Raw genomic sequence first — 14,684 nt, 5'->3', positions numbered from 1 at the left:
GGCACAGTCCCCAATGGGGGGCAGGGTGACCTTGGCACTTCCCACCCCCAACTCTTCCCATCCCCATCTCTTCCCATCCCCAAATTTTCCCGTGTTTTTATTCCCTGGGTTGATGGAAGCTGACCCCCCTTCTCTCTGCTCCATCCCACCCAGGGCCACCTCTCCATCCCCAGAGGGTCCCACCCGTTGTCCCCCCCCGCTCCCCGTGGGCCACCAGCCCTACTTACACCCCTTCAGCAGGAAGAGAAGTGGTGCCAATGGCCTTTGGATGGGAAGGAAGGCTCCAGCCCCCCAGGCATCAGCGCTGGAATTAATAGGGAGGGAAAGTCCTCACAGGTAAAAACAACCCAAGGACTTCCCAGTGGAGCACAGCCAAGGATGGGATTATCCTGGATTAACCACCAGCCCCTCCGGCACCGGGGTCTGGCTCTCACCGCAGCCTCACCCTGTGGGATCTGTATGGGATCTGTATGGGATCTGTATGGGAACCCCAACCTGGGGGGTGCACAGAGAGGTTGGGATCCCCCCCCCACCTTGGTCATCACCCCACTCCCCTCGCTCTGCCTGGTCCTGGGCTGAAGATGGGAATACATCTCCACCAGCCCCAGGATTTGTCCTGGATGGGGCTGTGCAAAGCCATGGGGTTGAGCTGCCCACCCCTGGGGACACACATGGGCACCTCAGCCCAACCAGTGTTCATAGGAGCCGTGCTGGAAAGCAGCACACAGCACTGGGAGCCAGCGGCTGTTGTTGGGGACCAGCAGGGGACACAAGGTGACACCTCCATGCTGCAGAGCCCAGGAGCTGCACATCATTACATTCCCTGCGTACATTGCAGCCCTCCATGTTGCCAGGACCCAAACTGGGGGTTCTGGACCCAAACTGGGGGTTCTGGAACCGGTGCTGAATGAATTCAGAGGGATGGAGCATCCTGTAAAGAGGCGTCTTAAAATCAAGAAGCTCCCCTTGGAATGGAGGAACAACACTGAAGTGGTGGTGCTGGGGGGTGGGGGGGGTCCCGGGGGTCTCTTATCCAAACCCTTCACTGAACTCCATTGCAAAGGGGCTGAGACATTTTGGAGACCCCCCCCCTGTGCAGCACCAAAAGGGTTTTGCAGCACAGAGAAGAAGGGAAGCAGGACTGCACGGAGCAGAGGCTCAGCACGGGTGCGCATTTGGGAACACGCAGCCATCACTCGGATCCTTTGCTCTCCACCCACCCTACAGCCCAGACGTTTTCCCATCCCCTCCCCACCCCCCAACTCCTCCAGAAGTCTCCCTGCTTTCTCCTGCAGTTTCAGCCTCGTTTTTCTCCAGTCCTGCTGGAGATCTGAGAGCACTCAGGTGGATCCTGACGGGCCACGCTCCGCTGCCTCCATCCCTGCACGACGTGAGGATGGAGCTGATCGCTGCGGGTGGGATGCTGCCCTGCAGCTGTCTGAAACACGAAGCAAATCCCTTCCTCCCCAGTGCACACTCACTCCTGGACAGGGTTTGTAATGCCAAGCAGTGTGGGGAAATTATTCATCCACCTCCTCCCCCCTGCGCTCGTGCCCTTCTCTCAGTGCATCAGCGTTCCCCAGGCATTTTAATGGGGGAAGATGCTCCGAGCTCCATCCATATCCCCAAAATGGGACGGAGAGATGCTCTGCCCCATAGCAGGGGGCATCATGGGGGAGTATGGGGTGTACTGGGGGGGTGTATGGGGCAGGTAGCAGCCACCCAAATGTTTTGTGTCTCTGGCACACTGTGGAATTGCTCCCACACGTGCAGCCCTGGGGGACCGGGAGGTTTTGGGTCGGGTCCATCCGCTCTGTGCTCCCCCAGGAGCTGCAGGGCTGATCCCTGCTAATCCCACGCTGGCCCAGAGCCCGAGCTCAGCACCTTCCCACCACCCCAACCCCTCCGATTGGTGCCTTCATAAGGGGCAGAACGGAACCTGGGCTCATCGTGGGGCTGCGGTCGTCACCACCTGAGCTCCGTGGGGATGATGAAGCTCTACGCAGTGCTGCTGCTGGCTGGGCTGGCCTGCTGCCTGGCTGCGGGCTGTGAGTAGGGCAGGACCCCAATGGGGCCGTATGTCCCTTAGGGGATGTCTGTCCCCCTGCCCAAACCCCCCGGCCTGGGGTTGGTCACGCTGTGTCTCTTCCATTTGCAGTGCCTGTCAATGAGACGCCGACCGTGGGGCAAGGTAAGTGGGGGTTCTGTGTGGGGATCAGTGGGGCAGGGGGGCTGAGATTTCACTACGAACTCTCTGAGCATCCCAGTCGTACAGAGAACAATCCTGGGGCTTCTCCTGTGCTCTGTAAGTGGGTGAGCAACGCTCCCTCATCCCTCCCTGCCCTCCAAAGTGTGGGATCTGAGCTCCCTGCAGCACGAAGCGGCTCTGGGGATGGGGCAGGGGGATCTGCGCAGGCACAGCTCATGGAGGGGGGCAGCTCCCAGACCCCCCCATTTCTCCCCACAGATGTGAAGGTGAACGGCAGAGCTGCCGAAGGAGCACTGGTGGATTTGGCAGACGTGGTGGAAAGCCTCCTGCGCTCCCTGGGAGACACCCTGGCCGGGGCGGTCAGACTGCTGATAGGGGGAAAAGCGAGTGAGAGGGGATCAGGGTGGGAGGGTTTGGGGGCTGAGGTGCTGAGGGGCTCCCACAGCCCCCCCTGTCTGGGTTGGGGACGTATCTCACCTCTCTGCTCCTCTCTCCTAACAGAATAGCGAGCGGCCGGCGTGGTGAGCGCTGCCCTCCCCTGCTGGGGACATGGGGACGTGGGGACACGGTGCTCTGCCCATGGGCTCTGCTCTGTTCCAAGCTGCCACCAATGCCACCAGCTCACCCTGCAGCTCTTCCTGTGCGAACACAGCTCCAAACAAAGCTTCCAATAAAGCAAACTGCTAATTGCTGCCTGTCCCGTCCCTCCTGCTGCTTACCCAGGCTGCTTTCCTGCTGCCATTTCCCTCAGATGAGTGGGGTCTTCCCAACCAAAGACCCAATTCCAGTGTTGGGTGGCTGAGTCCCATGGATTCCTTGTGCTTTTATAGCAAACCCGCATCCCAGCACTGTCACACAGAACCACAGAGCTGTAGGGGTTGGAAGGGACCTCTGGAGGTCGCTGAGTCCAAACCCAGGTTCCCTACGTCAGGTCTCACAGGCGGGCATCCATGCAGGGCATCTCCAGAGGAGGAGAATCCACCACCTCTCTGGACAGCACGTTCCAATGCTCTGTCACTCTGACAGCAAAGTTTTCCTTGTGTCACTATGGAATTTCCTGCGTCCCCTTTTCTGCCCCTTGTTCTACCGTTTGCTCAGCAGCAAAAAGCGCTCACCCCCATGGACTCCTATGTGTGGTGCTCCTACGATGCCCACTGACCCCATGGCCAATGTCTGCAGTCCTTTCTCCACTTTGGAGACCACCCCACTGCTGCACCCCCCCAAAACCTGTCCTGCAGACAGACTCCAAACCCCCAACCAACCCACCCCACTTTCCCACCTCCATTCCCATCTCCATTCCCATCTCCATTCCCATCTCCATTCCCATCTCCATTCCCATCTCCCATCTCATGTGCTGGCTGCTCAGTCCATGACGTCCTCCATCCCCACGTCCCATCCCTTGGGTGACATTCTTGGGGACATCCAGAAGGCACCGCAGCTCATCTCCATCCTGTACTGGACTCTTTGCCCCATGGCACGGCTGTGGGGTGACTCAGTGCTCAGAGGAAGTTTGGAACACATTGGAGAGCTTCGCCCGTGCCTTGAGCTGTGGGGTCAGGCTGCTTTTTCATTGTGGGAAGGAGCATAGGGGACACTGGGGCTGTGCTGGTGATGGAGAGCAGTCTCCAAGCACAACTTCTCCTTTGGGATCTCATGGGAGCATCCTATGGTCCCCAGGAGGGGACATGGGCCATGACCTCATGCTCTTGGCCTTGTTACCTTCAAGCAGTGCCTGCAGGTCCTGCACTCCTCGCTGCAAATCCCCACCTGGCTTTGGTGCAGCTCCTGGAGCGATATTTGCCCAGTGGGGTTCCTGACCCCCAACTGGATGAAGGGAACTGGGATGTTTAATGGGGCGGGGACGGATCCAGCCCCAAGCTCAGATGCCTTTCAGAGCCAATTTGGCCGATCCGCCGTGGGCCAACCCTGTGCCAGGACCCCTCCCACCCGGATGCCTCCTGGGTTATTTCCCTTCCTGGAATTCCCCTCTCATTAGCAGGATTCGTTAACTCCAGAGGGCTTTTCTCAGCCCTTTGCAGTCTCACTCACCCACTCTGCTGGCAGGACGGCTCTGGGCTCTTCCAATGCCCCCCAGTTCAGGGGGATGTGGCACTCTGGGGTGCCCTGGATACCAGGAGGGCTGGTGGCCTTTGGGGACACAGAGCGTCACAGGATGGCGGTGCACAGGGTGGGACCTCCTCCTCCCTCCTCCTCGGTGCCACATCCCACACCTTCTGCCACCCCATTTGGGGCTGGTGGGGTTCCCCTTTCCCCCTGCCCAGCCCCCAGGGGTCAGACTGTTTCTCCCTCAATGCTGACCATCGATGTTCCCATCTCAGCACCCACCACCAACCCCATCTCCTCCACCGCACCACCCACCCATACACAAAGGGGTTTTTTTTTAGGGGGGGGGGGGATGCGACAGAGATGACTTAAACGCTTCTGCTGTGCTGGAGAAATCCACGCTGGGCTCCCCCTCCCAGCATTGCCCATCACAGGAGAGTGGGCACCATCCCTGGTTGCTCTCCTGATTCATTTCCCATCTCTTTCCCTTCTGCTTGGGGAAGGAGTTCGGTCTTCAAGCTCGACAGCAGCTGGCGTCTCCCATCCCAAAATAAAGCCCCATCCATGAGCTCCTCCTCCTCTCTTTCTTCACAGCCCAACCTTGCGTGGGGGGCTCAGGGTGTCAAATGTGCAGCGTTGTCACCCCGCTGTGCTGGAAACAGCCAGGGGGGGGAGAAGGGGGGGGGTGGGATGCTGGGTTGCCATGGTGATGAGGATGATGCTGGCAGCGCCGTGGGAGGATGCTAATCTACCCGGGAGTGGGGGAGAAGATTCTTGTCTTCTTCTTGGAGCCGTGGATCTGTCCCAGGGCGCAGGGAAAGCGCAGAGTGGTGGTGAGGAGGGGGTTGGTCCATGGGGATGCACCCCAAAAGCTGTGTGTGAGCAGGGAAAGCAAAGCGGAGCCTTCTGGTGTCCCTGACCCCAATGCTTTCCGGTGCACCAACAAACCAGTGCTCCCTGGTGTCCCAAACCAAAACTCAGTGCCTTCTGGTGTCCTTCCTGTGGATCCTAGGGGAATCCTCATGGACTTGCTGAACACTGCTTCAGCTTGGAGCACTAGGTTTAGGGATAGGAGGATGGACAAAAGTTGTCCACCACCAGTGCGTTTCAAAGCCTTTTCTCCAGCAGTGTGGGGATGCCCAAAGAGCAGGAGGTGGCAACGCCTGACGTTCCCTAGAGCAGATTCTTTGCAGGAAGGCAGAACCTGGGCATGCAGGCGCAGAGGACAATCGGCTCATCTTGTTTGCTGAGCTGCCTTCTGCTCCCATCACAGGATCACAGAACTGTAGAATCGTAGAACTATGGGATGGTTGGGCTGGAAGGGATGTGAGAGATCACAGAGCCATGGGATGGATGGGTTGGAAGGGACCTGAAAGATCACAGAGCTGTGGGATGGATGGGTTGGAAGGACCTGAAAGATCACAGAGCTGTGGGATGGTTGGGTTGGAAAGGTCCTTAAAGATCACAGAGCCATAGGACAGTTGGGTTGGAAAGGTCCTTAAAGATCACAGAGCCATGGGATGGTTGGGTTGGGTTGGAAGGACCTGAAAGATCACAGAGCCATGGGATGGTTGGGTTGGAAAGGACCTGAAAGATCACAGAGCCATGGGATGGCTGGGTTGGAAAGGTCCTTAAAGATCACAGAGCTGTGGGATGGATGGGTTGGAAGGACCTGAAAGATCACAGAGCCATGGGATGGTTGGGTTGGAAGGACCTGAAAGATCACAGAGCCATGGTTGGGTTGGGTTGGAAGGACCTGAAAGATCACAGAGCTGTGGGATGGATGGGTTGGAAGGGACCTGAAAGATCACAGAGCCATGATTGGGTTGGGTTGGAAGGACCTAAAAGATCACAGAGCCATGGGATGGTTGGGTTGGAAAGGTCCTTAAAGATCACAGAGCCATGGGATGGTTGGGTTGGAAAGGTCCTTAAAGATCACAGAGCTGTGGGACAGTTGGGTTGGAAGGACCTGAAAGATCACAGAGCCATGGTTGGGTTGGGTTGGAAGGGACCTGAAAGATCACAGAGCCATGGGATGGTTGGGTTGGAAGGACCTGAATGATCACAGAGCCATGGGATGGTTGGGTTGGAAAGGTCCTTAAAGATCACAGAGCCATGGTTGGGTTGGGTTGGAAAGGTCCTTAAAGATCACAGAGCCATAGGACAGTTGGGTTGGAAAGGTCCTTAAAGATCACAGAGCCATGGGATGGTTGGGTTGGAAAGGTCCTGAAAGATCACAGAGCCATGGGACAGTTGGGTTGGAAAGGTCCTTAAAGATCACAGAGCCATGGGATGGTTGGGTTGGAAAGGTCCTTAAAGATTACACAGCCATGGGATGGTTGGGTTGGAAGGCACCACCACCTTCCAGCACTTCTGTGCAGCTCAGAGCACCCAGCTGTGCTGTGCACCCACGCAGCAGTGCTCTGATGGCACATTCCCCCCTCTGCACCAGCCAAGGAAAGCACAGGGGGTGGATAAACGTATGCAGCGACAACAGCAGCACCGCCAGCAGCAGCTCCCACCTCCGATGTGCCACCTCAGGTGAGAAAAGTCTCATCGTGCAGTGAGAAGCGTGCCGTGTTTTGCTGACAGAAGGGCTGCTGGGAGCTGCCAGAGAGTGGGATGTCCTCGGGGAGATGGCACACAACACCCTGCTCGTTCTCTGAGGTGGGTTATGGCGTCAGCAGCAATAGGTTTGCTTGGGGTGGAGTGAAGCCCGAAGGAGGCTGTGGCTGACAGAGCCCTGGCGGTTGCACAGAGCACAGAGCGGGGTGGATTCGTCCCCAAATCGTGGGGATGGACCTTAAAAAGGTGACTTTTTGGGCACCGAAGCACAGGGTGACGGGGGAGGACATGGTGGAGATGGGGCACCCGTGGTGGTGGTACCCAGTGACAGCAGGATGCTGAGCACCCAGAGGTCCCCAAAGAACTGGGAGGAGGGGGGGGGGGGAGGTGCTGGGGGCTACAGGGTGCCCTGCAGCCACCAAGAGAGGCTGCACCGCCACCGCTGCACCCCTCCATCCCTACAGAGGGTCTGAGTTCCACCCCAGCAACCTCAGCACGGAGCTCTGAGCCGTCCTGTCACCCCGTCACCTGGAGATGCAGCAGCCCTGGGCGCTGATGGCTTTGGATGTCACCCAAACATGAGCCTCGTTTACCCCCACCCTTCCGAGGAGCACCAGGAGGGGATGCAGCCCCCCTCCCTCCCTCCCCCCCAGGGCATCACCTCTTGCTGCACTCTCTGCTGTTTCTAAGCCGGGCCAATTCAGGAGCCTGGAGCCGACCCAGCTGGCTGCGAGGATCTCAGTTAACTCAATTCACTGCTATTAATGTCAGTCAGACCTAACGACCCGACGCGGAGTATCAGCCCTTCGAGGACCCGTTTCTAATTAATGCCAGCTCATAAACTAATTAATGGATTTGCTTGTAAATTCTAAAATCCACGCTCCCTGCGAAGAGCAATCCTTCCTCTTCGGGGAGGACGCGCCGTGAGGATGCTCAGATCCAACCCCAGCCAACATCCCCCTGCTTTGCTCTCCAGCAGCCTGGAAAATCACCCTTGGCCGGGTCCAGGTGCCCGCGCTGGGTCCCAGCTCCTTTTCCCTTGGGCTGCTTTTCTCTGTGCAGCACAGGGCTGGGCAAAATCTTCACGCCTGGTCGGAGTTTGGGTCGGGGCCAGCTGGACCGGGACCTCAGCCGTTCCTAGGGGGCGGTTGTGGGGCTGTGGGGGAGGAGGCAGCTGTGCCAGGAGGCTGCCAAGCGGGCAGGGAGCGCGGCCATGCCCGCAGCGCAACATCTGGGGCCCAGCACGGCCAGCCAGGCAGCAGTGTCCTCATCTGTGCCAAGGAACGCTCCTCCTCCTCCCCTCCTCTTCTTCCTCTCCTCCTCATCCTCCCCTCCTCCCCCCTCTTCTTTCCCTCTTCCTCCCTCTCTCCATCCTCTCCTCCTCCTTTTCCTCCTCCCCTCCTCCTACCCCATTTTTTCCCCTTCTCCTCCTCTTCTTCCTCTCCATCTCCTCTCCTTCCCCTCAAGGCAGGGGGCTGACGACGAACCTCCTCCATCCTCTGGGACCTTCTGCACAGGTTCTTACTGGGATGAATCCAATCCCAAGAGCCACGGCCGCCTCACAGGGACCCTTCTGTTCCCACTACGATGGCTGAAGGGGTCAGAAGTGGCCTCTGAGGCACCCAGGAGCTGGGGCTGAGCGTTAGATCCCAACTTTCTGAGCACTGAGGCTGTGTGCTGCCCCATGCTCTGCTCCCACAGCCTGTCCTGCATCTCCTGCCCCACGCAGCAGGCGGTGCTCAGGATTACACGACCTCTCCAGCTTGAGGACCTCAGCGCCCAGCAGCTCCCAGTGCCCCCAGTTTACATCCTGGGATGGAAAGCATCCAACCGCGGGACGCGGACACCCAGCGGGCTGTTGAAGGTTCTTACCAGCAGATGTCAGCTCCCGCTCGGGGATGCGCATCCAGCTCACAGCCGGCGCCGCTCGGAGCTTTGCGGTGCGTCCCTAGGGTTCCCCTTTCCTATGGGGCAGCGCAATGCCTGGCTTCCCCACGCCGATCCCAAATTCGGGCAGCGATGCTCTGAACTCACAGCCGTGCTCACAGCTCCCGCCGGCCGCACGCAACCGGGTGATGCAACGGGGATGCGGTGGTGACCGCGAGCGCTGGGACAGCCCGGGGACACCGGGAGCTTTGGAGCATCGGGTCGTGCAGAGCGAAATTAAAAACATTTCTGGATGGAAGGGGAAAGATGGGGGTTAAGCGGCACGTGCTGAGCATCCAGGGGGAGTTTTGTGATAGGAAAAGGAGAAACGGGGGGTGACGGAGCCTGGGCTGCGCCCCCGCTTCGGGAGCAAAGGAGAGGGGACGGAGGCAGCGCCTGTGCTGCTACGAGCAGATGTCGGAGCTCGCGGCCCCGCATCCCCTCCGCCGAACGGATGGACTTCGGAGATGCATTGAGATGCAAAGCAGGCTGGCACGGGGCCGGGATGAGCAGCGATTGCTCCCCGTAGCACCAACAGCCGTCCTGGGGACCCCATTGCGAGGATGGGGTTTTGCCCTTCCCCACGCTGAGTGGGACCACGGGTGTCACTCACCGCCCCTTACGCGCGCTGTGTCCGCTCCCAACAGGGACAGCCCCCCACTCGGGGACGTTCCCAACCCCTCTCTCAGGGGCTCAGCGGCTCGGGATGATGCCCGGCATCCCTGCCAGCTCTGCGGGGCCGCGGGCGACGGGGAGCAAAGCTGGGATTTCCCAGCTGTGCCATCAGGCGTCTTGCAAGCAGCCAAGAGAGGAGCGAGCCAGAGCGTGTGCTGGCCCCGCGCCCCGTGTACTGCACAGGGGGTCGCTCCCCGGGGGACAGCAGTGCTGGGTGCTGAGCCCATCTGTGCCTCCAGATCCCATCTGAGCCCGCGGGCAGCATCCCAGCCGTCCCAACCTCTCCTGCCCGCCCTATAGGAGCCGTTCGGTGCCCAGCGGGGGGAAACTGAGGCAGGGAGCCACGCGAAAGGACTCAGCCCCAGCACGAGGCTCTGCGTGCCCGCGAGAGTGGCTTCTCCTCATCCTCACATCTTCATCTCCAGGAGCTCTTGGGATGAGCATCCCTGACACGGGAACGTTTCCCAAGGGACGCAGATGGATCCCTTCTCACTGCCACCGCGCTGCCACAGCCCCCAGACCCACACTGGGACTGCAGAGACCCCCGTGGCCGAGCCCTTGGGGACCCCTTTGTCACACAGCGCATCCCCCCCCCCCCCCCCCAGTCCCCGGTGCCACCATCGCTCAATGTGACAAACACGGGTCAGTGAGCGCCGGCCGGGGCTGTCCCCCTTTTGCCACAGCCCAGCCGGGCCCCCCAGCCCTGATTTCACTTTAATTGCATTCCCTAATGTCATGCAAATCAGGCTGCCTCGGCGCAGCTGTCAGGATTAAATTAGACCCCGTTAATAGGCGGTAATTGCGTTTCCGAACTGGCCCAGGAATTCCAGCCCCGGCGATGGGCAGCGGGGCCGGGGCAGCCGTGCGCTTTCACAATATTTACTCTGGCAATTACCCTCCCTTCCAGGCCACGGCCCTGCAGAGGGAATCAGATTATGGGATGGAGAGAAGTGCCGGGACCGAGGCTGGTCCGTGGGTTGGGCTTTTGTCCTCCCCTTCACTCCATGCGCTTTGCTCTGAGCTGTGAGATGCTGGCATCCCCCCCCTCTTTCTGCCTAACCCCAAATGCAGCCCCTTGGTCCTTCTCAGTGCATTGTGCAGCTCCAGGTGTCCCCAAATCCCCCAAACCCTACAAATGGGATCCTGCGGGGCTGTGGCTTCATCGCAGTGCGAGGAAAAGGAGCTCTGGGGGGAGGTGTCCCAGCAGAGGATGGGAATGGGAAAGGGTCAGGGGATGGCACTGGGGCAAGGGGACACCTCCAGAGCCACCAACAGATGGGGTGACGTGGACACGGACCTGCTGCCTCCACTCTGGGTGTCACTCGGGGTGGGGGAATCTGTTCCTGCTGGGCTGCAGCAGAGGGAAACTGAGGCACGGGGATGGGATGTGCAGTGGGACGGGGACGCATCGTGCCCAGCTGTGACATTGATGCCTTGGGGAATGGAGACGTGGGGATGGAGATTGGGTGGAGGGGAGAGCGCACGGGTGACAGGAGGGGTGGGTGGCACTGGGGTGGGGGACCTACAGGGGAGGGGAAAGGAGATGGGGTGATGTGAGGATGTGTGGGGTGAGGAGGGGAGAGATGGGGTAAATGGAGGGATGGAAGACGTGTGGGGGGATGGATATTGGCACAAAGGGACAGAGGAAACCTCGGAGGTATGGAAGGTGCCACGAATGGATGGAGGACACCACGAGGGAATGGGAAGGCGCACCGGGTGCAGGAGGACACAGGGGGCTGTGGGGCTCTGAGGGAGGACAGCTGGCCGTAGGTTGGCTGCAGGCAGCCCAAAGCATCGCTGCGCTTGGCCAGGGGGCAGCTCCTCTCCTCCCAGTGCAGCCCTGCGATATCAATGGGAAATCCTAGCAGAGCATCGGGATACCAGGGTCTCAGGGTCTCCGATCCCATCGCGGCCCCCCCCTCCTCCCCACCACCACCCTCCCTCCATCGAATCCCCCATCCCTGCCCTTCCGTGGGCTCAGTGCCAGCGGAGCGGGAAGGGGAACATCTTGCACGAGGGATCCCGGAGGGGAGGGGGGGGGGGATGGAGGGAGAAGAAGAAGAGGGAGGGGAGCTCCGAGCCGCCGTAACCCCGAACAGATGCAAAACCCCCTCACAATGGGATTAACGTACGGCACGTGGACGGCCCCGGAGCGGCGCTGAAAGGCAGCAGACAAAGCGCCCTGCCCGGATCCGGGGGGTCAGCCGTGCTCCCGAGCTTTAGGGGGGATGAGGGGGCACCGTTGTCCCCGTGCGTGGGGATGCGGCCGTGTCCCCCCCCCCCCTCAGCGTGGTCCGCTGTCCCTTTTGTGCATCCGAACCTGTTGGAGCCATCTGTCAGGGAGGGGACGGTGTGGCAACAGGCAGATTTATTGGCTGCAATCTGTTCCCCCCCCCCCCAACGCCCTGACCGGCCCGGCCCGGCGCTGGGAAGTAAGCCATGAAGCCACTAATGAATTAATTAGTATTCCCCGTAATTCCAGGCTGCCAAGGATGTGCTTGTGAGGGCTCTAAATGAGTGTGAAGGGTCCTCCATGGTGGCGTGTGCTGGGAGAGCCCCACGTAGTGATGGTCAGCAGGGGTGGGGATGAGATGGGATGGGGATGGAGATGGGATATGGGGGAATGGGATGGGATGGGGATGGGGATGGAGATGGGATATGGGGGGATGGGATGGGATGGGATGGGATGGATGGGATGGATGGGATGGGGTGGGATGGGATGGGATGGGGATGGGGATGGGATGGGGATGGGGATGGGGATGGGATGGGGATGGGATATGGGGGAATGGGATGGGATGAAATAGGATGGGATGGGATGGGATGGAATGGGATGGGATGGATGGGGATGGAGATGGGGATGGGGATTGGGATGGGATGGGGATGGGATGAAATAGGATGGGATGGGATGAAATAGGATGGGATGGGGATGGGGATGTGGATGGGGATGGGATATGGGGGAATGGGATGGGATTAAATAGGATGGGATGGGATAGGATGAAATAGAATGGGATGGGGATGGGGATGGGATATGGGGGAATGGGATGGGATGGGATGGGATGGGATGGGATGGGATGGGATGGGATGGGGTGGGGTGGGGATGGGGATTGGGATTGGGATGGGATGGGATGGGGATGGGATGAAATAGGATGGGATGGGATGAAATAGGATGGGATGGGATGGATAGGGAATGGGATGGAATGGGGATGGTGGGCATGGGGATAGAGGGTGGATTTGGGGTGCCACTGCAGTTCCTCCTTTCACCCTTGTTGCAGGAGCTCAGCCTCTTACCTGGGTGTCTGCATCCCTCTGGGCAGAGGAGGTGAGTTATAGGTTCAGCAATCAGGGGATGAATAAGGAAACCAGTAGCTGTGCTTTGTACTGGGGAGCACTGGGAAAGAGGGAAACTGATGCTGGAGAAGGCAGCATCTGTCCCACGTAGAGACTGGGGCCAGCCCTGCTCTGCTCCATGCAAGGCTCCCCATCTCTCTCCTTAATTAATCTATTCTACTTGTTCCTCCGTTGCCCCCTCCCACTGCCCAGAGCCAGACCTGGAGGCAGGAGCCCTGGGCCCCTTCTCTTTTCTGACAGCAGTAATCTCAGACGGGCCCCTTCTGGCCACACCAGCAATTAATTACTCCCCCTTGCACTCTCATTACAACCAGGAGGGAGACGCAGCCGCCGTGCCCATCCCGAGCACCTGGGGCAGAGCCAGCAGCACCCAGGGCTGTGCTCTGTTGGATGGGAGCCTCTCCGTGGAGAGAGGACTGTCCTGGTGCTGGGAAATTGGGAAGGATGTCCAGTGGTGCCCTTCCAGGGGTACCCGTAGAGGGTTGTCCATCCGGGGGTGCCCATAGAGGGGTACTCATGTGGGGATACCCATTTAGGGGTGCCCATCCAGGGGTACCCGTAGAGGGGTGTCCATCTGGGGGTGCCCATAGAGGGGTGCCCATAGAAGGGTACTCATGTGGGGGTGCCCATAGAGGGGTGCCCATAGAGGGGTACTGATAGTGGGGTTACCCATTTGAGGGTGCCCATCCAGGGGTACCCGTCTAGGGGTGCCCATCTGGGGGTGCCCATAGAGGGGTACTCATGTGGGGGTACCCATTTGAGGGTGCCCATCCAGGGGTACCCGTCTAGGGGTGCCCATCTGGGGGTGCCCATCTGGGGGTGCCCATAGAGAGGTGCCCATAGAGGGGTACTCATCTGGGAGTACCCATTTAGGGGTGCCCACCCAGGGGTACCCATAGAGGGGTGCCCATCTGGGGGTGCCCATAGAGGGGTACTCATGTGGGGGTACCCATTTGAGGGTGCCCATCCAGGGGTACCCGTCTAGGGGTGTCCATCTGGGGGTGCCCATCCGGGGGTACCCATAGAGGGTTGCCCATCTGGGGGTGCCCATAGAGGGGTTCTCATCTGGGGGCACCCATTTAGGGGTGCCTATTCAGGGGTACCCATCTAGGGGTGCCCATAGAGGGGTGCCCATAGAGGGGTACCCATAGAGGGGTGTCCATCTGGGGGTGCCCATAGAAAGGTACCCATAGAGGGGTGCCCACCCGGGGGTGCCCATAGAGGGGTACTCATCTGGGGGTACCCATCTAGGGGTGCCCATCTGGGGCTGCTCATCCAGTGGTGCCCATCCAAAGGTGCTCAGCTGGGTTTGCTCACCCCAGGGTTCTTGTTTGGGGGTGCCCGTCCCACAGTGCCCATCTGGTGCTGTTCATCTGAGGCTGTTCATCTCGGGGTACCCATCAAAGGGTGTCTTTCCAGAGGTGCTGATCTGGGGCTGTTCATATGGGGATATTTACCCCATAGCGCCCATCTGGAGGTGCCCATTCAGGGTCACTCATCCAAAGGAGCTCAGCCAGGAGGTGCCCCATCCAGCAGGTGCTCATCTGAGGATGCTCACCTTGGGTTACCCACCTGGAGGTGTCCATCCACAGGTTCCAATCGAGGGGTGCCCATCCGAGGGTACCCATCTGGGGCTCCTCACCCTGTGGTGCTCACCTGGAGGCTCCCACCCGGTGATGCCCATCCTGAGGAACCCATTCTCATCCCCATCCAAGGCTCACCCACCCGGGGTCGCTCGGGGTGCCCATCCCGGAGCACCCAGCCGTGCTTTGCCGTCGGGGCCCCGTCGGGCAGCGGGAGGAGCCGGGATCCGTCACCTCCCCCCGGAGGAGGAGTCAGGGGGAACGGCGGCACTGCAGGAGCCGCGGGCGACGCGGAGCTCTCAAAACCGCCCCGA

This window comes from Lagopus muta, chromosome 28, assembly GCF_023343835.1.
Source record: "Lagopus muta isolate bLagMut1 chromosome 28, bLagMut1 primary, whole genome shotgun sequence".
Lineage (NCBI taxonomy): Eukaryota > Metazoa > Chordata > Aves > Galliformes > Phasianidae > Lagopus > Lagopus muta.
Note: the sequence above shows the minus strand (reverse complement) of the source record.